We start from the raw sequence: 26,077 nt of genomic DNA, 5'->3' as shown, positions 1-26,077 counted from the left end.
TGTGTTCCCACCCTCCCTGCCCCCCCTCCTCTTTCCCCAAGTTTTAAGTTTAGATCCGTGCTGGCCAATAGAAATATAAGAGCTTTGATTTTTTCAAGAAATCAAAATAGAAACAGGTGAAATTTAAATATTTTATTTAACATATCCAAAATATAATTTCAACACGCAATTAATATAAAAGTATTGTAATTTTATTTTATTTGGGGGGGACTATGCCTTCAAAATCCAGTGTGTATTTTATATTTAGAGCACATTTCAGTTCAGACTAGCCATGTGCTGCCCTCTCGAATAGCACAGATCTAGATTTGAAGACTCAGTGTGAGATCTCAGACAACCCTATTCCTCACTTTTCCCACTTTAAAATGATAGGTAGATAGTAGGCCCTCGCTGAAATGCTTTTCCATTGACTTTCTTTGCCTCTCTGAGACTTTCAAGTTCTCCACAAGCCAGGAGAACTTGTTTTTGTCCAAGAAGTCAAAGCCCAGCCCGAAGGCTCGGTTTCGCAGGACTCACCAAGTCACTAGAGCATTCGTCGCTGAGGGTCTCCAGAGACAGAGAGCAACACCCGGTCTGCAGTAGAAAGTCTGCTCCAGCCGGGATTGTTTTCCGTTGCCTAGCAGCCACCGGCCTCTACCGATGCTCACTGAGCCACCGCGTTGCCTGTCGCCATGGCAAGGCCTCAGCCAGCCACAGCTCTCGGTTCAGGGTGCAACAAGCAATCCAGCCAATCAGTGCCTCCGGAACATTTCCTCCGTCCCCGGGTGGTGGAGAGATCGCAAAGCCTGGTTTCTCCACTCTGGGAACAGAGAGCTGCCTAGGTGCTGTAGGCGGGCAGCCAGAGAAGGTGGTTAATTCTTCATTTTTTCCTTCGTTCATCCACCATCCCAGCTGATCCCAACCTACAACTGAAATCCCTTTTCTGTTTTCCCTCGAAAGGCTTAAGACTGACTTGGTGTTCACATTAATCGAAATTTCTCTAGATGGAAAGTCAAGAATTTAAGGAAAGGGATGTGCGTAGTGTGGTACCCATTTGTGGTCCCACTCTTGGAAGATAGCGACAGCCCTGCATCCCTGCCCCACCCCTGACCTCCTTCTGAGAGTATCCTAAGGCGCGAGAAATGTGGGCTTTCTTCCCTCAAAGGCTACCTTGGCTTTTCAACTAGTCTTTTTCTATTTGAAAGGTGACCTAATGTCAGAGATAGCACAAGCCCATATTACTTGGTTCATATTCCCTATAACTCAAAGCTGATCCTGTCTCTATGTTCTGGCATTTAGTCTCACTTAAATCCCCAAATAACTTGCTAATGCTGTATGGCGACAATCTTGCCAAAGTTTAGTGCTAGTTGCACTAAGGAAACACTTAAACACAAATAAAACCCCCAAAGAAAAATCCTACCTAATAAAAAAAAAAATCCTACCTAATCCTAACGCAAAAGAAGGCAATAATGGAAGAATTGATGAAAAAAATATATAGGAAACAGACAGAAAATGGCTAAAGTCCTTCGTCATCACTAATTACATTAAATAGAAATGTATTAAACTCAAGTTAAAAGACAGAAATTGGCAGAAAGGATTAAAAAATAAAACAACTCATGATCAAAATGCATATCTACTGTTTGAGATACAAAACCAAGAACCATGAACTTGGAGGAGGCTAGGGTGGAATGAATCAGGAACACTACTGGAGGAGTTAGCCTTCAGTAAAAAAGACATGGCCACTGTTCCATGGAGAGGGAAGGAAGGTGGTGGTGGATTAGGTAAAATGGCAGATTTGGTTCCTTATTCTATTTTCTCTACAAAGCAGAAGATACGATCAGCAGCTGAGGATGTAGGTGGTAGTGATAGAAGCTTCATGTAATGCGTATAGGGGGTTAACACCTCTTTAGTCTTGGCTGTCCACAGTTTAGCTCCAGGATCCATGAACTGGTTAAAATTGCATTTGTTTTTGTGTGAGTACATTTCTTTGTCTATAGCTTTGATCAGATTCTCAAAGGCGTCTGTGACCAATTACCTGTCAGAAATTAGAACTGGACCTATTCTGTGAGGGGGCCACTGTTAAGTGTGTTAGCATAGGACATAGGGGCTGTTCAACTTTCTGAGGGGTTTGTGATATCATATTCTGTTGCTTCGTCGCCACCTTATGGTCATATGAGTGCACTGCCAAAGGAGGTAGGGATTATGAATTAGGGCAATGCTGGAAGGGACTGGGGGCATTATGTGGTTTAATGTCCCAGACATTATAAGAATTAACAATTACTGCAAAGTTTCTCTCTAAAACGTTGAACCAAAGTGTATATGAATGAGAATTCCTGATAATTATATTTCAGGAATTATAGAATATTTCTTATATATAGCATAAAGCAGGTGTTAGCAAACTCTCTACTATAGGCCAAATCCAGACCTCTTCCTGGTTTTTGTAAATAACATTTTATTAGATCTTAGTCATGCACATTTGCTTATATATTTCTTAAGGCTATTTTTGCACTTCAACAATAGAACTGAGTGAGGAGTTGCAACAGAGACTGTGTGACCTACAAAGTCAAAAGTATTTACTATCTGGTCCACTAGAAAAGGTTTTCCAACTCCTGCTTTAGTAAATAGATATTTAGGATATAGAAAAAACCTTATAGAATACATGCTAATTGTAGAAAGCAGTCACTATGTTAAGATAATTTTGTACTCTGTATCATTATTTTGTATTACCTTTAGACATATGGAACTCAGCAAGCGAATATCAGACATACTCTAGAAATTGTGCTTTCAAGTAGAAAGAAGAGAACGACTCACACTGGGAAAGACCAGAAAGGTTTGAGAATTGCATTCCCCAAGGCACTGAGATATTTGGATAAAAAGTATTTGAAAAGATCATTCCTGTAGACAATAGGGCAAATATGACATTTTAAATATGACAAACTACTCTTATTTCCTCTTAAAATCCTACTGAAAGGATTTTTAAAGGAGATATAAACAGAGAAATTAGAATAATTGGGGAAGAAACAATAGTTATATCAACTTGAATTCTGGAAAGCAAAAGTAGAGTAGTAAGTGATTTAATAGACACCAAGAAAGGCGAATTCTAAGCAGTATTCAGAAAAGAGAATAATTAACCTGATATACACTATGGAATCCTCGGAAAGTCTGGAATTGGTGACAATGGAGATTTCTAGATACTAGGGCTTAAATGAGGAGGTTGGTTGACAGTCTGTTCAAGAAGTGGTCAGCTCTTCAGATCTGTGTCATTCTCTTCCATCTCAGCAGAAGACTGGAAATATATTCAGAGTGGGTAAAAGAAAAGATCTCTAGACCAAGGGGTACAACGTGCAGTTGCAATTGTATCATATTGAAAACAGTGGGATTACCTGAATGTGTGCATGCAAGATAGTGAGATCACCCAACCCTTTTCCCCTGGTTCAGCTCCCAGAATGGTGGCATAGGGTGTTCAAACACTCAATTCTTCTGAGCCTGAAGACATTCCTAGGATGGAGACTGTCAGTTTTAAAGCATGATAGTCCTGAGCAAAACAGGAAGAGTTGGTCACCCTTGCCTCAAAACACTGGCAGATCTCTAACCTTTTGGGCAGGAGACTTGGAGAATCTTCTCTGAAGAATCTGGGAAAGACCTGAGTGTGTGGGCTGCAGAACTTCTAATGGCCAAGTGGCTCAGCCTGATCAACTTTATGTGAAGCTTACAGTGAACAAACTCTACTTGGGTTTTCAGATTCTCCCTTCAAAAACAAGTAGACAACAAAGGACTGTTAGGCAATTCAAGGACAGCCAAAGCATTCAAATAGAAGAAAACAACTTGAGGGCTTATCACATGATTCAAGTTGTAATGATCAGAATCTTTCCTTTGAATTTTATAAAGTAAGTCTAGGAGAGAGAATGTTCTCTTTTTCTTCAGTCTAAACTATTATGTCACTTTCAAGACAGGAAGAATGGAATAAGGTTAAAGGATATGCCTGACCTAGCTGAAAGGGAGTCTGAAAAGGTAGGGAACAAAATTGTAATAAGTGGTTTGGAACAATCATGATCCAATACCTCAGGCTGGGCACTTGACCCCATACCAGCCCTATCTCTGCACCCTTTCCCCACCAAAAGAAAGAAAACACAATCCAGAAAAAACACAAAAAACAAATAAATAACTTCTGCTCCTCCCCTAAGTTAGGATTCTAATGACAAAGAAAAATAGGGAAAAATAAGCTTTATGGGAAAATACCAGTATGGTACCACAGGAACCAAAGTAAGGAGGCTAAAATGTTGGAAACACAACTGAAATTGGAACTCTCACACATTGCTGGTGAAAATACAAAATGGACATTTTGGAAAACATTTTGGCAGTTCCTTATAACGTTAAAAATACACTCTCCATAAGACCTAAGCATAAATCTCCTAGAGATTTAGCTAGGTAAAATAAAAACCTATGTTTACCCAAAGATCTGTATATGGATGTTTATAGCTACTTTACTTTTAGTCTTCAAATACTGAAAGCAACCTAAAGATTTGATGATGGATGAATGGATGAACAAACTGTGTTACATTTATACAATGGACCATAGACCTGAGCAATATAAAGGAACAAGCTACTGATCCATGCAAGAACCTGGACGAATCTCAAATTCATTACGCTAAATGAAGGAAATCCAACTCAAAATTATATACTTAAGATGCCACTGATATAACATTCCAGAAAAGGCAAAACTAAAGGGACAGAAAATAGATCAGTGACTACAAGGGGCTGGAGATGGAAGGAGGGCTTAACTTCAGGAAGCAAGGGGGTTATTTGAACTGTTCTATGTCTTGATTGTGGTGGTAGTTACATGACTATGTACATATTTAAAAATGCAAAGAGTTATACATTAAAAGGGTAATTTTTACTGAATGTAAATTATACTGAAAGAAAAGAAAGAAAGAGAGAAGGAAGGGAGAGAGGAAGGAAGAAAAAAATAAAGGGAAAGAAGAAACAGTGGGCAGCACTGTGGCTTAAAGGAGTAGGAGGCTGGCCCCATATACTGGAGGTGGTGGGTTCAAACCTGGCCCTGGCCAAAAACCGCAAAAAAAAAAGAAAAAAAGAAAGAAAGAACCATTAACCAAGACTTTCTGAAAGAAGTTGGGGAATAACATGCAAATAGAACACTAACAGCATATCCTACTTCTTCAGAAAAAAAAAAAAATGTGGCAGATGCAAACATTTCTGCTGCAATTTCAGACCAAGAATTTTCATGGTATGTAAAAATGTGAGAAACTGAAGAAATCTTTTGTTCTTGGATTCATGGTGTATGATAAGTGTATTGGTCTTCACTGGGGCCTGAGCAAACAAGATTCAGCAACATCAACAGAGGTATTATTTCAAGCACCTGTTGATAGTGAGGCTCTAAATCAGTGGTTCTCAAAGTGTGTTCCCTAAACAGCAGTATCAGCATTATCTGGGAGCTTGCTAAAAATGCAAATGTTGCAGCCCTATTTGAGACCTACCGATCAGAAACTCTGGGAATGAGGATTACTAATGCATTTTTACAAATCTTCTAGGTGATTCTGGTGCATGCTTGAGTTTAATAACACTGCAATAAATGAAACAAATATGGGGTCAGGGAATAAACTGTGGATCTGACCAATTCAGGGTGAAGTTCTGGCAAGCCCATAGACCATATTCTCTTACCACATTTAAGAGTAAGAAGATGCAAGGTAGAGACAATTATGTGGAGCTTCTTTAAGAGAAAAAAAGAATATGAATATATATATAATCTTTTAAAGTATACCATATATAAAGAATAATATTTTTTGTCTATATTACCCTGAATCCTGTATCTTTCTCAAGAAAGAAAGAATAATGCCTCCCAAATCCAGCAATTGAAGAACACGTAATTTCTGCCTGGTATTCCTGTCTTTGGACATTTAGACCAGTGCTTACTTTTCTCTGCACATTTTTCTAAGCATAGATGAATTATTTTCTTAGGAAAAGTTTGTTTTTTATGCCTAAGAACAGACTACCCAATTTATAGTCCCCAAATTGAGTATAAAAGTGTATTGGGATCCTTAGAGTGTATGACTTGACAAGAGACAAGACCTTTTAAAAAAGACAGCTTTGGACAACACAAATATCATGACATCCTTGAGTAGGCTGTGTGTCTCCAGAGACGTACTTTCCTCTCTTTGCAGTTTTCCTCATAGACAGGGGGTTGGTACCAGGTCTAAAGAGTACAGTCAGCAATTCAATAACAGACTTGACATGCTGACCTCAGCTCTTTTGCTGACCTAGGAAAGGGGACCTTCCCTTGCTCTCTGGCTTCTTCCACCAGTGAGCCCAAACATTATGAAGTTTGAGCAAGGTTGCATCAGTGGCAGGATTTGGATCCCTCATTCACAGGCAGCATCATTTGTTAAGTGTCTACAAGTACTCAGGATTGGTCAACAAATCTTTTCCTATATTGTCTATGGTTTTAACACAGGAAATAAATTTGGGTTCTGTCTCCTCCATCCATAGATCAGAAATAACAAGGATCAATGGCTCTGAAGGAATTACTTTTTGTCATCCAGGGAGGGATTCAACATCAACCAGACTCCATGTGACTCTGTGGCATGGAATTATAATACACTTGCTCAAGATGTCTGTGGTTAAGTTGGGTTTTCTCCAACTGTTCATGGGGTTCATATTTTAGTCTGGGCTGTGACATTTAAAACTATGGTGTCTGGATTTGAGGATTTGAGGCATTAGGATAACATGAAAATATCCTACATTTACATAGTATCATCTATTGTTCAGTAGAATTTCAATTCACATTTGATCCTTAAAATAGTTCTGGGCCATAGTCAGGCAGAAACACATGTTACCATTTAGCAGATGAGAAATGTACTGCATAGAGAAATTGTACCTTTAAAAGTCTTAAGTAGTTAATGACAGGATAAAAATCCTGAGTCTCCTGACTCCCAGACCATATTTACCACTTCTGTCTATAGTGAATAAGTAAGAAAAAAGAATAAAAACTTGTGTGAAGCTAAAGCATATGTTGTCAGACCTATGACCTCCTTTGTTGTCAGCAGCTAAGTCTTTGCTGCTTCAGGTATCAGAAAGCTTCCTTTGCTGACCATTCTATCACACCACTGAGCACTGGTCCAAACACATAGGCTATGCTAAATAAATATTTATTAAGGGAACAAATGATTGATTAGCTCTAAAGTCCTAAGCCACTGAGTCCAGGAAACCCTGCAGATAGTTTCGTATTATAGATCAGTTTTCCTCTGGCATCTTTGTTTCTTGTCCACTTGATGTTTTGTTCTTTTATTGTATTTGGGATGAAAGAAAACACTTCCTTTCTTGCCAGGGGAAAGGCAAACAGCTATGCAGATCTTGAAGATAACCCAATAAAGGAGGCAAGCCAGTTAGCTATTAACCAGCAGAAAAGATAATTCAGCTACTTATCACACTCTAGGCACCTGCCTTTGGAAACCCTTTCCTGGCTTTTTCTGGCTCAAAGTGGAAAGGGAGACTGAGACCTTGGGCAATCACAAAGAGCTTTTGGCCTCTCATCTTTCTCCGAATGTATCCAGGTAATAGCAAGTTATAATAAATACTAGAGAGCTCCAGGTTGAAGAAGTCACAGACAGAGAGGCAGTCTGCAGGTTGAGAGTTGAGTAAAGGTGGAGGAGGGGCAATCTTAAGAAACTGATAACTTCCAATTTATTTTTGCACTTTTTAAAGCAGAGTCTTAACCTTATTTACATTTTGTGGGTGGCTTCTCAAAGTATTGGGGTCCTTATATTTTATATTTAAAGTAAAGGTACAGAATTGTAAGATATGTTTGAGAAAGGTTGAGGCATTAAAGGTAGAGTGTGGGATAAACTAATGTCTATAATGAGAAATGTGGTAGAAAAAGAGTTTGAGCTGAAGCTACAGAAGCCTTCCAGGATAAGGGCCCACAACTTATTTTTCACCTGATCTCACAAAATTGATGCCATTCTATAAAATCACAGTTTTAACCTCTTTTTAAAGACTTAGTATCTCAAACATTTATCCTACAGTGATAGAAGATTTTTGGACATAGGGACACCTCAAATAATTTAAAGTTTTTGTTTCAATTTTGTTTGTGAAGGAATGTAAGTCAAATCAGCAGGTCAGGGGCTGGGGATAAGGCCAGCATTCTTTGTGCCCACTAATACTTTCAAGCCCAACAAATAAGCATGGATGAGTGATGGGGGCTGTGTAATTGTGGAGGGGATGGAAGATATCACAGCCTAGCAGGCAGGTAAAATCCACTACAGCCATGAATGGATGGAGCTGAGCACATAGTTGGGCTTTAGGAAGCATGTGAAAAGGTAGAAAGCTCTAATATTAAATAAAAAAGTGAAAATCCCTCTTGGGCAGAGGTAAGTTGTCCTTCTGTGTGCTTGAGCAGCATGTAGCACAGCCATGGGCAGTTCTGCCTTGGCAGGTGCCGTCTACTTGCCCTAGGTTACTGCATGATATCATGGAAACGCCTGAGTCCAGAGGATTGTGAGAATCACTTTACTGTTCCTGTCAGGTCTTCTTCATTTCAACAGAGTCAGGCCTTAGTGGACACTGGAAGGCTACCAGTCTCCTTCCTTTCCTTCGTCTTCTTCACTTTCTACCCCTCAGTCCTTCCCAGAGTTCTACCTGAATTCTGCTCCACCTCTGCCCTGGGTTTGAGACCAGTGAAAGGACAATGATGAATAGACAAATGAGCTAATTCTTAAAAGTAGGGCACCTACATACACCTGCCACCGGATAATACTGATCACTATCATAGCACAAATTCATTGTATTCTTATTTTAAAATCCTCCTTTCCATTAGAGATTAGAATGGGGACAAATAAAGGAAGTTAGAGAGAAGCCAATCCTACTCTGCTACACTTAAAAAGTTATTTAACTGCTTTTTGTACCTTAGCCTTGTCTCAGTTTTATCGAGGAGGGACCCAATGCCATGAGGTGGTATAAAATAGCTTACAGTACTTTTCCCAACACCACACAGAAAGTGTATAAAGTAGAAGCATACATTATTACATTCCGTTTTGAGAACACCTGAAAATTCTCCTGTATAGAGCAAGATGAGATATTTGTTCACCTTTATAGAAGCTGTATAATTCTTTTGAGTTGAATTTTCATTTATTTTAGGATCAGAAAGCAGAGGGATCAAGTCAGCAGTTTGAACTGCTTGGTAGGGATAAGCTCCTATGGTACAGCCATCAATCTCACATGTAAGCCCAAATCATTGGGTTTAACTGCTAACAGCCAATAAAACTGAGGCAATTAAGGGCTTACTGGGAAAATGCTATCTTGACTGAGTGCAGAGGCTGATTCACTAGGGAGCCAGTTCTGAAAGGGACTAGAGGAGGCATTTTTGTTCTCTATAGCCAAAGCAGAGGGGCTTCTAGTCTATTTCTTCTCTATAGCCAACGCAGAGGGGATTCTGGTCTATCACAATGTCCCATGGCACACTTCTACATTTGGGAGTAGACTGAATGTCTTCAATACCTTATTTTATTTTATTTTTTAAGACCTTTTAACTTTTTTTTTTTTTTTTTTTTACTTTTTTAGAGACAGGATCTTGCTCTGTCATCTAGGTTGGAGTGTGGGGGGGCCAAACCATAGCTCACAGCTGCCTTGAATCCCTGGGCTCAAGTGTTCCTCATTCCTCTGCCTCTTGAGTCCCTGGGATTATAGTTGTGTGCCACCAAACCTGGCTAGTTTTTTTTTTGTGTGTGTGTATTTTAAGATACAGGGCCTCACTATGTTGCCCAGGCTGATCTTGAATTCTGAGTTCAAGTGATTTTTTCTGCCTGAGTATACTGAGGTGCTGGGATTACAAATGTGAACTACCACGCCCAGCCCTTTAATTCTTATTCAGATCAGATATATGGAAAAACAATGGAAGTAATAGCAAGATTGAGCTGATAAGCTGTCATAGCTACTATAAATCAAAGTTCCTTGGTCTGCTTGGTTTTCAAGGATTATTTCTTCCATCTTTACTTTCCCTTTACTTCATCTGGGAATTACTCTTTATGATAACACCTCTTACTTTTCTTTCCTTCCTAAAATACATTATTCTCTCCACTCCACCTATCAAAATCCTACAGATATTTCAGGACTTACATACTCCTTTCATCAATACTACCTCTGCTACTATGATCATTATGAGATTATAGTTTCATGGTTAACAGAAACCATGAACTACTCAAATGGAGGAAACATATTTATTCATTTATGGATTCCCCAATTACCATTCAGACTTAAAGATGCCCCAAATCAGGTGTTTATAAATGTTTGCTGAAACAATCACACAATAAGTAGTTAATTCAATTGCTGTGTAGGAAGAAAAAGGCACAACAAAACATCAGCTGCTGGAAAGAAAGTGCTTTCCTAGCAAACTCGGCTTATTAGAACACTCTTATAATACCCCTTGTCAGGTTCCCCTAAAATATTTCAAGTCTGTGTTCGTAAAATTCTTAGCTTCTAGACTGGGTGTTATTATTTCCCCAAGAACAATATATATTTATTTTACTAGGATCAACTCTCACAAGATGGAAGGTATTGGTTGGGATTTTTAAGTCTTAGATCTGAGCTCAAATGCCAACTTTTGGAGCACAAAATTTTGCTTTCAGGTTTTGGTTCTAGACCACGGTGGAGTAGACATGCTTCTCCCTATTTCTCTAACTAAGTATAGCTAAAATTCCTGTGCATTATACCTAAAACAAATATAGGGAAACTCTGAAATGCAGGGAGAAGATGGCAGGCTGACTAGGGATTTAGAGACCCAAATGACAATATGACTTTCCTGGAGTTTTCTCTTGCTTCATACATCCTAGACAGGGTTCTGGATATGTCAGCACCCCAGAGATGCTAATAGTAGAAAAACACACTCCCTCCAGCTGAAAGATCAGGAAAGGTGCAGCCTAGCAAGACAAAATAACCGTTCTACCCTAGCCAAATACCCCATGGACAAAAACATGGTCCTATTCTTCTTCCTGTCAACAGAGGCCAAGTGGGTAGCCTAGATATCCATCCTTGCTCAGCTATATCAGGTGTACTTCCACACCTGCAGCCAACATAGTGTCCTTTGGGGAATCAGGGACATTCATCCTACTGAGATATAATAAAGCATTTCCTGAAAGTTGTTAGTGGGGACTAAGGGGATGCTGGACTTCCACTCCCATCAGGTAGTAATGAGTCACTTTCCCCCTCCCTGCCTATCAGAGAAGGCAAAAAGGGAAGCCAGGAACTTTCACCACCATTGTAGGCATTCTCCAACACTCACTGTGCTTCCTGTAAATCTATAATTATTTCCAAAGAAAAAAGGATTCTCTTATAACCCCAAACTTCTGATGTCCTCTTTCTCATTCCTTACGGTTATGCTGGGGGGCTGTATATCCTGGGGAAGTGGGGGAGTCAGGAGAAAGGGAGGGAGGGAGAGGAAGAGACCAATCCAATACCAGTGAGCAAATTTCTAAGATCCATCTCCACTCTGTGTTGCACTCTGTATCTCTCTACAGATATTGTACTCTATATTTCTACATTAGTTGTTTCGCACTTGGTAGGTAGGTTGATGCTCTTTGTGACATTGTTATCCTCAACACACTGGCACATGTATAACCAGCAAAAAGAAGGAATATCAAGGAATTGAGTATAAAATCCTGAGACTTACTGGTCAAAAGGAAAGTTAACAAATGCCAGCAGCGGCGTGAGGATCGGGTGGATTTATTTTTGAAAATACAAATTCCTGAGAAGTCTTGCCTGGGGTATTCTGATTTCTTAGATTCTGAAGAAGTATCACTGGGCCAAAGTTGCTGTGTCCTCTTGGGTCCAACTGTTGCTCTGATTCAGAGCCAGGCATGGTGTTAAGAAAGATGTAAAACATTTCTTGACCTGCTTCCTTCTAAATACAGGGTGGCCATAAAGTTCATGTGTAATGCATACATGAACTTTATGGCCACCCTGTGTATGTTCTAGGACATGCGATTCTCTCTGCTGTGTTTTTTTTTTTTTTTTTTAAATGACAAGAGGTTTTGTTTTCCCACTTGGGCTAGTTTTCAGGAAGAAAATGGAATGCAAGAAAAACCTGAAGTTAAGTAAAACATGGTGCCCACACTGCTCTGTGTTTACATTCCACTTGTCTGATACCAGACAAGTAGACCAGGGTTTTAAGTGCCTCATCTGGTAGGGCTGAATACTGATGGCAGGGAAGGAAGCCTGGGAGGTATGGAAGGTCTCCCATGTCTTCTGCACTGAATCTGTGCTCTCTGAGCACTAAGATTCCCTCTAACAATCAGAACAAAATGACCACAAAACTTAAAAGAGTACCATTCTTAGCCATATCTGCCAGCCCCTGGTAAGTTATATCCATATCTGCCCTGAAGAGCTGCCTCATCAGTATTTATTGGAGGAAAATAGAGCTGTGACATTGCTGCCTGTCAGGAGTGAGACAAAAATTGGGTTGGACTTATCCCCTAGGCTGGCTTAAGGCTGCAAGAAGACAAAGCACTCTCAGGTTCCTGTAGATTTGGAAGCAGGCTGCATTCTCTCTCTCAGTCTATCTTTTTAGAATGAGGTAATGCTATCCAATAGCTTTGTATATTAAGTAACTGTCTCATTTTATTTCACTTTAACAATGATCTAAAACTTTTGGCAATCTATTTCACACAGAGGCATTACTTAAATAACTGCTCCAATGTCATCGCAAAAATAAGCTAATCGGATTGGAGGGAAGCTTAACTGACATTACCAAGGATCTTCCATGGGCCAGAAAGTGTTCAATGTACTTTCTGTATAAATTATTCTTTCTATTCCTTATAACACTGGGAAGCAGTTATTGTGATCCACATTTCGTATATAGTGGAAGCCATGCAAAAGGGGTATCCCCCAGAGACTAAATCTGTGAAGCTGAGTGTTTGTGTGTCAAGAAGAGGTTCCCTTTTCTTTAGCAAAAGAAGTTGCCACCTATGTTATAGCAGCGGCAGACGTAGAGGTAGAAAATCACTGGGGAGTCTTTGAAAATAGCTTCCCTTAGATGAGCAGAGTGGGTCAAACTAGCACCACAGGACATGACTTCTCTTAGAGGCAGCTATAGAGGAGGGGCCCCAATTGTCTGGTGAGAAAATAGTAGGTCACCAAAAATGAGGGAGGGGGTGGATTTACAAAGGCACAGATCCCTGGACCAGCCTTGAACTAGTGCTACATGTTCCCCGTAACAGTGCTGGGCAGGAGGCAAGGGGTGCCCAGCAATGCTGCCTGACAGCATGGGCTTCCATAGCTAAACTGCTCCCACCTCTAACTCTTTCTGTCAGAGTGACAGAGAGGTCACTTCTTGAGTCCTTATGACTGTCAAAAGAATCAAGAGATACAGATGGTTAGAGGAGGTAGACCTGAATGTCCAACCTCCTTCTGTTTGCAGCACATGGTAGAGCAGGCGAGTTTCTCTTTGAGCTTCATTAAAAGAGGTTAGGTGATTTTCCCAAGGTGGCACTGCTGCAGTGCTGGACAGATGAGCTCAGGACTGTCTTTGCTTCCCCTCATATTCTTTTCAACATTTTGGTGAGCTGTGTCACTTTCACCAGCATTGGGTGGACATGCAGAGGCTATGTTCATCTGTTTTCAAGCTAGATCTTGTTTCTTTTCCACCTGCCATTTCATCTTGCCTCACTTCAGGATGAGTTCATAGGGAATTGTTTTTAAAAGGAAAGATACCATTTTGTTGTCATTAAGCATTTGAAGGTCTTAGCCTAAGATCATGGAGTGAGAATAATCAGGGACATATGGGTTAGTATAGGGCTTTGGGCCCGGAAGTGGTGGGGGCAGGACACAGATTTTAGGGTATGAAGATACTTCTGTACCTTTGCCTCTGCCTGGAATGTATGATCCCCACTATTGCCACCCTGCTGGCACTTTACCTACAAGGACACTCAAATCTTTCCAATCAGTTCAATTGTCTCCTCTATTGCTGGAGGAATTGTGACACAGGCATTCTTAGTGAAAGATTTGGTTGCAGATGTGAAGGATGTAAGCTTGGAGTGAGATAAGCCCTCACGGCTTATTTAAGTAACTGGATCCAGCTATGTCTGAAACTGAAGGATTGCCCTATATTTTTCAGTTAAGGGAGCCTATGAAAATAATGGTCAACACATGCTGAGTATTGACTATTACTTACTAGGGTTTAATCTCTAAGTGCTTTACAAGGATTACCTCATTTAATCCACCAACAATCCTATGAGATAGGTACTCTCATTGTCCTTAAAAGTGAGGAAACTGAGGCACACAGAATTCCAGGTGAGATGTAAAATTGGGACATATCCTACAGGACAACAAAACCATAATCTTTGTGTTTTCTTTTCTACTAGACAGAAATAATTTGCATTTCTGTCAGACAAAATCTCTGTTAACAGAGCTTTACAGAGTCTGAGTTATAAGTTCAGCTCTTCCTTTTCTTTAAAAAATGAAACGATTATTCTTTCTTGTTATAAAAGTAATGCGTTAACCTTGGAGAAAAGTTGGAAGATGCTGAAAAGAAAAAAATCCTAAAGCATAAATTATTTTTAAAATTTATAATGAAGAGGAGAATCTAAGATGGTGACCAAGTAACAGGTTCCCTGCAACAGGGCATGGTAAGTCTGGGGAAATAAGACTCCAGGCATCTCTGGCTGGTGGGATCTGCCTATAAGCATCCTTTTGAGGAAACAGGGAGTCAGCAAGGGACTTCTGGACCCTAAGAGGAGGACAAAAATGGTGGAAAACTGGCAAGTGGTTGCATGAGTTCGATCGACCTAATCCCTCCGGCAGCCATAAGTGCAAGCAGCAGTGAGACTGCAAACTGGAGGGGCCTTACCTGTGAACTGTTTTGGTGTTTGTGGACTTGGCACTCAGTTGAACTGCCTTGGGGAGAGCTTGAGCAGGAGTGCGGAGAACTTTGGGCATTGTCTGGGGCCCCAGACTGAGCCGCTGAGCTGGATGGAGCTAGTAGTGTTCAGCTGTGGGCTGCAGGGAGCCATTGTGAGAGAACTGCCCTGGCAAGTTCCGCCCTCAGGGTCCCAGAGCAAGGATCGGGCAGGAGCTAGTAACCTAGTGACTGAGCAGCCTAAAGGCGGTGACTGAGCTGCCTTGCAGCCTTAACCCTCAGGGGCAGAGTGAGACTAGTTTTGGCACACTGGAGCCTCAGGCTGTTGCCCTGGGTAGAGCGCCATGGCGTCACAGCTCATAGCAACCTCAAACTCCTGGGCTTGGCACCACCTGGACCTCCATAAGAACTGTGCCGCCACCCTGACATGCGACCCACGCCCGCCAGGCCTCCGCATGCCCTGACCAGGAACTGCGGGAGCCACACAACCCTGTGTCCTCCCTCCTGTACCCTCCCTGCCTCCACACTGGCCCGCTTGTCTGGCCAGGGACTCTGGTAGCTGTGTGCCCTCCGGAGCCCTTTATGCCTCTGCGCAGAGCTCTTCTCCTGGCCAGAGACTGCTGGAGCCTTGGGCTCTCTGTGCCAAAGTCACTGGGCACCAGGCACTCCCAGAATCGTGCGCACCACCTCCCGCCCTGTTGCTGATCTGGGTGTGTCATACTCCAGAGCTGCTTCCACAACCAGAACTCCCTGGCTGGGGCAGCCCCAGAGGAACTACACAGGGTCACTCCCTACAAAGATCCAACAAGAATAGGGTGAACCTGCTGGGGTCTAATCTTGGAGAGACACCTCCCCAACTCTGAGGATGGCCAGAGGCAATGGTGAAAAACAATCATGAGGTGAAATCAACAGAAAAACTCTGGCAATATGAATAATCAGAGTAGAACAATTCTCCCAAGGATCAATGCGGCAGACACAGCACAAGATCCCATGCACAAACAAATAGCTGAGATGTCAGAAATCAAATTCGGAATCTGGATAGCAAATAAGATCAAATTAGAATGCCAAGCGGTAACCCAAAAGATATCTCAAGAATTCAATGAATTCAAAGACCAAATGACCAAAGATTTTGACACATTGAGACAAGAAGTTGCAGCCCTCAAAGATCTGAGAAACACAGTAGAATCCCTCAGTAACAGAATGGAGCAAGCAGAAGAAAGGAGTTCCGACATTAAAGATAAAACTTTTGAATGCTCCCAAACTCTCAAAGAGTAAGAGAAATGGTGGGCAAAAACAGATCACTCCCTCTGAGAGCTCTGGGATAATTCGAAGAAAATGAATATTCATCTTATAGGGATCCTCGAAAGTGATGAAGTGGCTTCACAAGGCATACAGTCTCTTCTCCGTGAGATTATGAAGGAGAATATTCCAGACATGCCAAGACATTCTGAATTCAGATAGCAGACAGTTTCAGAACTCCAGCACGACTCAACCCAAATAAGACATCCCCTAGACACATCATAATCAATTTAATTAAAGTTAATATGAAGGACAAAATTCTGAAAGCAGCCAGATAAAAGAAAACCATCACCTACAAGGGGAAGAATATTAGAATAACTGCAGATCTCTCTTCTGAAACCTTTCAAGCTAGAAGAGGATGGTCATCGACTTTTAATCTCCTAAAACAAAATAAGTTTCAATCCAGGATCCTGTACCCAGCTAAACTGAGTTTCATTTATGATGGAGAAATTGAATACTTCAATGACATTCACATGTTGAAGAAATTTGCCATAACTAAACCAGCTCTCCAGGATATTATCAGACCTATCCTCCATAAAGACCAGTATAATCCTCCATCACAAAAGTAAACCCACCCAGAAAATTTTGATCAAATTCCAACTTCCACAGATGCAAAAGGATTAAAAATGTCCACCAGACTCTCAAAAGGCTTATCAATATGCTCAATTAATGTGAATGGTTTAGGTTGTCCTCTAAAGAGGCACAGGTTGGCTGACTGGATATAAAAACTCAAGCCAGATATCTGCTGCATACAAGAATTGCATCTTACATTAAAAGACAAATATAGACTCAAGGTGAAGGAATGGTCATCTATACTCCAGGCAAATGGAAACAGCAGAAAAAAGCAGGCATTGCAATCCTATTCGCAGATGCAATAGGCTTTAAACCAACCAAAATAAGGAAGGAGAAGGATGGACACTTCATATTTGTTAAAAATAATACTTAATATGATGAGACTTCAATTATTAATATTTATGCACCGAATCAGAACGCACCTCAATTTATAAGAGAAACTCTAACAGACATGAGCAACTTGATTTCCTCCAGTTCCATAGTAGTTGGAGATTTTAACACCCCTTTAGCAGTGCTGATTAGATCCTCCAAAAAGAAGCTAAGCAAAGAAATTTTAGATTTAAACTTAACTATTCAACATCTGGACTTAACAGACATCTACAGAACATTTCATCCCAAAAAAACTAAATACACATTCTTCTCACCAGCCCACGGAACACACTCCAAAATCGACCACATCCTAGGCCACAAATCTAACCTCAGCAAATTTAAAAAAATAGAAATTATTCCTTGCATCTTCTCAGACCATCATGGAATAAAAGTTGAACTCAATAACAACAGGAACCTGCATACCCATACAAAAACATGGAAGCTAAACAGCCTTAAGCTGAAAGATATATGGGTTATAGATGAGATTAAGAAGGAAATCGATAAATTTCTGGAACAAAACAACAATGAAGACACGAATTATCAGAACCTCTGGGATACTGCAAAGGCAGTCCTAAGAGGGAAATTTATAGCACTGCAAGCCTTCCTCAAGAGAACAGAAAGAGAGGAAGTTAATAACTTAATCGGACATCTCAAGCAACTGGAGAAGGAAGAACACTCAAACCCCAAACCCAGCAGAAGAAAAGAAATAACCAAAATTAGAGCAGAATTAAATGAAATTCAAAACAAAAGGATTATACAAAAGATCAATAAATCCAAAAGTTGGTTTTTTGAAAAGATCAATAAAATAGATAAACCTTTGGCCAACCTAACCAGGAAAAAAAGAGTAAAATCTCTAATTTCATCAATCAGAAATGGTAATGATGAAATAACAACAGATCCCTCAGAGATTCAAAAAAATCCTTAATGAATACTACAAGAAATTCTACTCTCAGAAATATGAAAATCTGAAAGAAATCAACCAATACCTGGAAGTACGCCACTTACCAAGACTTAGCCAGAATGAAGTGGGAATGTTGAACAGGCCTATATTAAGTTCTGAAATAGCATCAACTATACAAAATCTCCCCAACAAGAAAAGCCCAGGACCAGACAGCTTTACGTCAGAATTCTACCAAACCTTTAAAGAAGAACTAGTACCTATATTACTAAACCTCTTCCAAAATATAGAAAAAGACGGAATATTACCCAACACATTCTACGAAGCAAACATCACCTTGATCCCCAAACCAGGGAAAGACCCAACAAGAAAAGAAAATTATAGACCAATATCACTAATGAATATTGATGCAAAAAATACTCAATAAGATCCTAACAAACAGAATCCAACAACACATCAAAAAAATTATAAACCATGACCAAGTGGGATTTATCCCAGGGTCTCATGGCTGGTTCAAAATACGTAAATCTATAAATGTAATTCAGCACATAAACAAACTAAAAATAAGAACCATATGATTCTTTCAATTGATGCAGAAAAAGCTTTTGATAATATCCAGCATCCCTTCATGATCAGAACACTTAAGAAAATTAGTATAGAAGGGACATTTCTTAAACTAATAGAGGCCATCTACAGCAAACCCACAGCCAATATCGTATTGAATGGAGTTAAACTGAAATCATTTCCACTTAGATCAGGAACCAGGCAAGGTTGCCCATTGTCTCCATTGCTCTTTAACATTATAATGGAAGTATTAGCCATTGCAATTAGGAAAGAAAAGGCAATCAAGGGTATCCACATAGGGTCAGAAGAGATCAAACTTTCACTCTTCGCAGATGATATGATCATATATCTGGAAAACACTAGGGATTCTACTACAAAACTTTTAGAAGTGATCAAGGAATACAGTAATGTCTCAGACTACAAAATCAACACCCATAAATCTGTAGCTTTTATATATACCAACAATAACCAAGCCAAAAAAACAGTCAAGGATTCTATTCCTTTCACAGTAGTGCCAAAGAAGATGAAATATTTGGAAGTATACCTAACAAAGGACGTGAAAGATCTCTACAAAGAGAACTATGAAACTTTAAGAAAAGAAATAGCTGAAGATGTTAACAAATGGAAAAACATACCATGCTCATGGCTGGGAAGAATCAACATTGTTAAAATGTCTATACTACCCAAAGCAATATATAACTTTAATGCAATTCCTATTAAAGCTCCATTGTCATATTTTAAAGATCTTGAAAAAATAATACTTTGTTTTATATGGAATCAGAAAAAACCTCGAATAGCCAAAACATTACTCAGCAATAAAAACAAAGCAGGAGGAATCACATTGCCAGACATGAGACTGTACTATTGATAGTGATCAAAACAACATGGTACTGGCACAAAAACAGAATAGAGAACCAAGAGATGAAACCGGCTGGAACAGAATAGAGAACCAAGAGATGAGACCGGCTACTTACCATTATTTGATCTTTGACAAGCCAATTAAAAACATTCAGTGGGGAAAAGATTCCCTATTTAACAAATGGTGCTGGGTGAACTGGCTGGTGATCTATAAAAGACTGAAACTGGACCCACATCTTTCACCATTAACTAAGATACATTCTCACTGGATAAAAGATTTAAACTTAAGACATGAAACCATAAAAATACTTGGAAAAAGTGCAGGGAAAACTCTTGAAGGAATCGGCCTGGGTGAATATTTTATGAGGAGGACTCCCCAGGCAATTGAAGTAGTATCAAAAATACACTACTGGGACCTGATCAAACTAAAAAGCTTCTGCACAGCCAAGAACATAGTAAAGCAATGAGACAGCCCTCAGAATGGGAGAAAATATTTGCAGGTTATACCTCCGATAAAGGTCTAATAACCAGAATCCACAGAGAATTCAAACATATTAGCAAGAAAAGAACAAGTGATCCCATCTCAGGGTGGGCAAGGGACTTGAAGAGAAACTTCTCTAAAGAAGACAGACACACGATCCACAAACACATGAAAAAAAGCTCATCATCCTTAATCATCAGAGAAATGCAAATCAAAACTACTTTGAGATATCACCTAACCCCAGTAAGAGTAGCCCACATAACAAAATCCCCAAACCAGAGATGTTGGCGTGGATGTGGAGAAAAGGGCACACTTCTACACTGCTGGTGGGAATGCACACTAATACGTTCCTTCTGGAAGGATGTTTGGAGAATACTTAGAAACCTGAAAATAGACCTGCTATTCGATCCTTTAATTCCTTTACTAGGTTTATACCCAGAAGACTAAAAATCACAATATAACAAAGACATCTTTGCCAGAATGTTTATTGCAGCCCAATTCATAATTGCTAAGTCATGGAAGAAGCCCAAGTGCCCATCGACCCACGAATGGACTAGCAAATTGTGGTACATGTATACCATGGAATATTATGCAGCCTTAAAGAAAGATGGAGACTTTACCTCTTTCATGTTTACATGGATGGAACTGGAACATATTCTTGTTAGCAAAGTATCTCAGGAATGGAAGAAAAAGTGTCCAATGTACTCAGCCCTACTATGAAGCTAAATTACAGCTTTCACATGAAAGCTATAACCCAAGTATAGCACAAGACTATGAGGAAAGGGCCAAGGAAGGGGAAGGGAGGGGGGGAGGTTTAGGTAGAAGGAGGGTAATGGGTGGGGCCACACCTATGGTGCATCTTAGAATGGGTACAGGCGAAACTTACTAAAGGCAAAATATAAAAGTCTACATACGATAACTAAGAAAATGCCATGAAGGCTACATTGAACAGTTTGATGAAAATACTGCAATTGTATATGAAACCAGAACATTGTACCCCTTGATTGCACTAATGTACACGGCTATGATTTAACAATAAAAAAAATAAAATTTATAGTGAAGAAGTATATGAGTTTTGTTTTGACTGAAACCAAGTTAAGCAAAGGTTCATCCTTGTTGAGAATGAACTAACTCCTCAGTGGGATGGTTAGACAAAGTTCCAGAATGACACTGGAAGGGCAAGGGCATGTTTCCTTTTAAGTCCAACCAGGTCCTATCAACTTCTGTCAAGTGGTATCAAAGCCCAGCACTCTCACTTTTTTCATAATTACATAAAGCCCAATGGAAAAGGCAACTTTCAAAGTCTAAACCATGAAAATGCTGAACAAGATGAGTGGTGAAGCCTGGGCCAGGGTCTCCCTAACCTAATAGCTTTGGAGTTGATTTTCGTGGCATCTTTTGTACTCCTACAATGTGGGTTTTTCTCTTTCACCTGGAAGTCATTTCTCCGGCCATACCAGCTTCTGAGGAACTGCCTTCCTTCTTTTCCATAGGCCCCTGCTTTTTTCTCATTTAGTGACAATTCTTGTGACACTTCTTTGGGCCCCTCCCCACTTCTCCCTCTTTAAGCCTTTCTTCAGCACCTCAGGAAATCTTGTTCTCTTCTGGTGTCTTTCAAGAATTTTCAACATGAATCCCTAATTTGTGTGGAGACATTGGCAATCTCTGTTAAAATACAAAGATGTACTTTGGAGGTGCTATCCATTAAACTAATTCCAAACCTTAGGATATCTAATGTCGATATGACAGTGCTGCTGAGTAATATGGCAGAAGTCTACAGTTCTTAGACGTGGTAGGAATGGTTGGATCCATCGACAGTATGAGAGCACCAGCTATTTTGGGAAAAAGAAATGAGCCACCTTCAGAGGAAGGAGAAGGTTACTGAATGGGGAAAGGATTTCTTTTTATGATTCTGCTAAGGACTGATTCTTGATTTTTTCAGCAGACTTTCTCCTGGAAGGGACATCAGTGATACTACCTAGATGCCCCTTCAATGCCCTGCTGGAGTGCTGTTAGTAAAGAGTCATCAGCTGTCTGCCTCATGCTTTCAGGGATTTCCTGGATGCAGGAAGTTGGCTTGCCAAGATCATGCTCCTTCCCAGGGATGCTTTCATCTGGAGATGATCCATGTGGAGGTACAGAGGTCTATTTTATTCCCATTCAGAGCAATTCTAAGGGTGTGGCCAAGACTGTTGTCGGGACTGTGACTGACCTCTCCCTCTGTTCAGACTTGCTCTCTTCCCTTTCCTTCAATAGGCTTGGTGCCCACAGCATTCTTGCACAGGGTATTCAAAGTCTGCTTCCCAGGGGACTAAATCTGCAATAGTGCTCAAGGAAAAAGAATTATATTTGTAATCCATTTTTTCAAGAGGAAAGGTCAAAATTCTTGCCTCTCCCATAGGGTTCAATTCAAATAAAACTTCTCCTTCGGAGGTGCTGAGTTAATCAATAATTCAATAAATCGTCACTGGCTTTCAGGAGGGCCCTGCAGGTTCATTTCAGAAAGTCCTTGTCCTCAATCATTAGGAAAGGTAAACAAACCAGCAGTGCCAGTCCCTGTCAGAGGAGGAAAAGAGTCTGCCTGTGCTTAAGTCAGTGGTGCTAGCTAGCTGTTTCTTAGAATTGTGCTGTGTGATATTGTCTCTCTTTGAGTCTTCACTTCAGATGAAAATAATCCCCTGCCTTTCTAACTCATCTTTCCTCCTAGTTCTGCAAAAGCAGAAGCAATCTTTGGGGTTAAGAGTTTCTGATTTGTACTGTACCACCTTCCATTAAAAAGGCCAAGGATACAAGTTCCCTAGGCTTCCATATGTTTTACTAAGGGATTAGTGATATCCATTGTGAGGCGTGAGGGTTTAGGCTGACTCTTCAGCCTGAGGCCTCAGCCTCTCTTGGCTATAGTACATTTTGTGTCTCTTTGAGTGTGCTTGTATCACCAGGGATGAAGTAGCTGTTTTTTCTTTTAGAAGGCAGATTCTCCCCAACCCCAGAAAGAAATTAGAAGAATTTGACTTAGAGAAGGTTCTTTTTGTTCTATTACCACATGTCAGAATCAGACTGCCTGAGTGAATACACACAAACCTTAGCACATGGAGATAATGGCAACAAGATACTTTGTAATATTAACAGGTGCTTTTCCTTCCCATATTTTCTTCTGTTCTTTCATCCCCTCCTTACCAATATTTACCCCTCTTCCCTCACCAATTTCTGTTTGGCATTCAGAGTCTATTACTCTAGGAAAGGAATGTGTAACTCAAAGACTTAAGAACAGAAATAATTCAGATTTAGGACAAAAATGTGAGTTAATATGTCTAAGAACAGAAAACGTTCTTCAGTTTAGGGAAGAAGAGAAACTAGGAGAGCTTAGGTGTTGGTGACTCCAGCCCCTCCCTCACGCCCCCAACTTGAATAAGGAGAGGTGAATAGTCAAAAGAATCACTAGACAAGTTTGAGGGCTCCATGCAGCAGGACTTTGTACATGTGTGTGAGACAAATTGTAAGAACAGACTGGTGGCAAGATGCAGCTAAATAGTATGTCTCATCAAGTAGGGATGTCTCCTAAAGTTCAGAGAGGCTGAAAGGTTCTATGTGGTTGGGAAGAGACCAGAGATAGCTCACTGAGTTACAGCAAAGGAGGGCTCACAAGTAGGAGTAAGGAATGATGCAGCAGCAGCTCAGACTAACAGCTGAGAACCGGATGAAAGGATGTACATATCAGGAGAAGCCTGCACTGACAGAAGACCAAATGCTCCTTCCATTGCATCCACCTCACCCCAGCATTACTCTAGGGATTTAAATAAAATTCTGGTGAAAGGAAATGGATATGGAATCCTGGCAGAATGGGGCTCATATTAAAATCAAGGTGAGATACAGAACTCTAACTGCTTTTATGCATAAATAGCCAAAATTCCTTGATCAGGTAGAAAACCCACCAGACTCTTGGTTGACTCTCTCCCTTTCTGGTCTGACTGATTTACACAGATCAGTCACTATAACTGATTGACTTCCTTAAAAACAATGACAATGAGAGAGTTTACTCTAACAGATTGAACCTTCTTAGTAAGTTCATACTTGCCAAGATTCTTGGCTGCAAGGAGCAGAGACCACTTTAGGTTACCTTATTCAGAAAAGGACACTGCCCCTGGGGCTGCTACCATGGAGACCAGCCACTCTGACTGCAAGCTTCCTGACTCCCCAACAGCCCTGTACATAAGCTATAATTGCCCCTGCTTACTCCCACATTAGTGAGAGCATATAGAAGAGTGGGGTAGGAGGAATGGATATATGCATATGCCGGAATACATACACAAAGTACAGCGTAGCTCAAAGTGCACAAAATAGCTTTGGAAAGCTAATAAAAAATTGGACAATATTGATTTCTCCTGGAAGAACTGAATGGTAGGGAGATGGGTGGAGGGAAGACTTCTCACTATACACATTTATTTTACCTTTTGATTTTGATCCATGGGAATAATTTACCTATTTCAAAAATCAACAATTAGAAGTTTCAACTTTATAACTAATGTATAGCTCTTCCTTCCCACTTTGCAGTTCTGCCATGATCTGTGGCTCTTCAACCTGCAGCATGGAAGGGGTCAAGGTCTACTTTCTTCTTCTTTTTCTTTCACCCTTTCTTCATTCAACCCTTCCTCTAGGCTTCTGCAGGATTAGGATGATATATGGTACCATCTCTAAGATGGTGCTATTTGTCTCTTCTGATGGTCCACATTAGCTCTTTGTGGATGGATTTTTCAGAACCTCCTCTCCTACTCTCCTGCACAGTACCCTGATGTGAGTTATGTGCTTTCACTGACCTCTTACTACTCTCCCTGGCACTCCTCCCTCTGTGGGTTTCTAACATCTTTTATGCTAGGGTTCCTTGGCCCAGAGGATGGTCCTCTTATGAGGAAGATCAGCATTCTTTCCTGGCATCTATTTCACTCATGGGAATATCATACATCTTGCTATACCAAAAACTGACACTCCCGCCTACCATTAAGGGTTGCTCCAGCTAGCCTCCTGCCTTTACAGTTCTACAGAAATGAGGCAACCATACATTTAGGGTGGCCTTCCAAACTCAAGTTTTCTTGAGTACTCTTTGATCAAGACCCACGCTGAAGTACCGGGTGGGTTCATGAACTTCGGCAGTGTTGCAGGGATTTAGCTTGGAATTCAATGTCTTTTTTTTTTTTAAGACAGGGTCTGAAGCTGTTGCCCTCCATAGAGTGCTGTGGCATCACAGCTCACAGCAACCTCAAACTCTTGGACTTAAGCGATTCTCTTGCCTCAGCCTCCCAAGTAGCTGGACTACAGGCGTCCGCCACAACGCCCAGCTATTTTTTTTGTTGTTATTGTCATTGTTGTTTAGCTGGCCCGGGGCCGGGTTCCACACCCTAACCGGTTCCACACCGGTTAGGGTGTGGCTGGCACCCTAACCACTGAGCTACAGGCGCTGAGCCTGAATAAATTAAAATTTTAATTTCATTGATAATCAGGAGCACGGCTTTTAGAATGTTCACATTTTGACTCTGGGACTCTGTACTGGTTCCTTAGAGCTCCTACAGAAGAAGCGAATGGGTTGTCCAAACAGCAAAGGCACCTTTGACCTCCAATTTCAGTCCTTCGGAACCCCAGGGAACAGACTCTCATACACTTAGTGCTAGTCAAGAACTGTATGATAGTTGGTTTAACCCAAACATCCATATTCCAAGAAATTAAGCGTCAGTAATAGAGCTTTTGGTCTCTTTCCTCACATCCTTCCCTTCACCGGCCACTTGTCCCGGTGCTCGCAAGGGTATGAGGTGCTAAGTGTTATCCTCTCCACATGCCTGATGAATAAAACAAACGTGTAAAAACTGGCCTAGGACCCGGAAAGGCCTGGAACTGCCTTTCGCCCCTCGCCTCACCGATTCTCCACTCCCTGGGTCTCCCAAGCCCCCGTCGCCTCCGCGCCACTGACTCCGCCTTCTCCTGGCTTCCCGCCTTCTCGCGCGCTCCCGTGCCCGCCCCGCAGTCCAACTACATTGCCCACAAGGCCGCGCGGCGGCCTGCTCGCCTGGGGCGTCCCCTGAGCTCCGGTTATAATTAATGCTAAGTTCACATTTTTGAGGCAGACCCGAGTTATTTTCTTCTTCTCTGATAAGATGCGTTGCCCACTGTTCAGTGAGGAACCTCTGTGGAAAAAAAATCTGTTCAGGCT

The 26,077-nt window shown here is 40.9% G+C and overlaps 1 protein-coding gene across 1 annotated transcript in view; it reads right to left on the bottom strand.

Annotated features, from left to right (window-relative positions):
• DNAH6 (dynein axonemal heavy chain 6) overlaps positions 1-25,823 on the bottom strand; it is a 381,781-nt gene extending 355,958 nt beyond the window's left edge. Inside the window, exon 1 of the mRNA XM_053587707.1 lies at positions 25,785-25,823. The gene's annotated coding sequence lies outside the window, so the exon portion shown is untranslated. The remainder of the gene's footprint in view (positions 1-25,784) is intronic.
• Between the last annotated feature and the right edge of the window lie 254 nt (positions 25,824-26,077).

This window comes from Nycticebus coucang, chromosome 4, assembly GCF_027406575.1.
Source record: "Nycticebus coucang isolate mNycCou1 chromosome 4, mNycCou1.pri, whole genome shotgun sequence".
Lineage (NCBI taxonomy): Eukaryota > Metazoa > Chordata > Mammalia > Primates > Lorisidae > Nycticebus > Nycticebus coucang.
Note: the sequence above shows the minus strand (reverse complement) of the source record. Positions and strands in the feature narration are given on the sequence as shown.